The following is a 909-nucleotide window of genomic DNA, read 5'->3' as shown; positions in this document are numbered from 1 at the left end:
AGCACAGCCACCCTGTCTTAGCGTAACGCGAGTCGAGGTGGACGTCGTCGCAGTAGCGAGGACGGACGCCGAGACGAGCACGTGACACCATTCCCACCCTGTCTTAGCGTAACGCGAGTCGAGGCGGACATCGTCGCGGTAGCAACGACGGATGCCGAGACGAGCACATGACACCATTCCCACCCTGTCTTAGCGTAACGCGGGTCGAGGCGGACGTCGTCGCGGTAGCGACGACGGATGCCGAGACGAGCACGTGACACCACTTCCACCCTGTCTTAGCATAACGCGAATCGAGGCGGACGTCGTCGCGGTAGCGACGATGGACGCCGAGACGAGCACGTGACACCACTGCCACCCTGTCTTAGCGTAACGCGAGTCGAGGCGGACGTCGTCGTGGTAGCGACGACGGACGCCGAGACGAGCACGTGACACCACGGCCACCCTGTCTTAGGGTAACGCGAGTCGAGGGGGACGTCGTCGCGGTAGCGACGACGGACACCGAGACGAGCACGTGACACCATTCCCACCCTGTCTTAGCGTAACGCGAGTCGAGGCGGACGTCGTCGCGGTAGCGACGACGGATGCCGAGACGAGCACGTGACACCACTCCCATCCTGTCTTAGCGTAACGCGAGTCGAGGCGGACGTCGTCGCGGTAGCGAGGACGGACGCCGAGACGAGCACGTGACACCATTCCCACCCTGTCTTAGCGTAACGCGAGTCGAGGCGGACGTCGTCGCGGTAGCGACGACGGACACCGAGACGAGCACGTGACACCATTCCTACCTTGTCTTAGCGTAACGCGAGTCGAGGCGGACGTCGTCGCGGTAGCTTCGACGGACGCCGAGACGAGCACGTGACACCACTGCCACCCTGTCTTAGCATAACGCGAGTCGAGGCGGACGTCGTC

The sequence above is a fragment of the Triticum dicoccoides genome, chromosome 2A, assembly GCF_002162155.2.
Source record: "Triticum dicoccoides isolate Atlit2015 ecotype Zavitan chromosome 2A, WEW_v2.0, whole genome shotgun sequence".
NCBI lineage: Eukaryota > Viridiplantae > Streptophyta > Magnoliopsida > Poales > Poaceae > Triticum > Triticum dicoccoides.
This window is presented reverse-complemented; position numbering follows the sequence as displayed.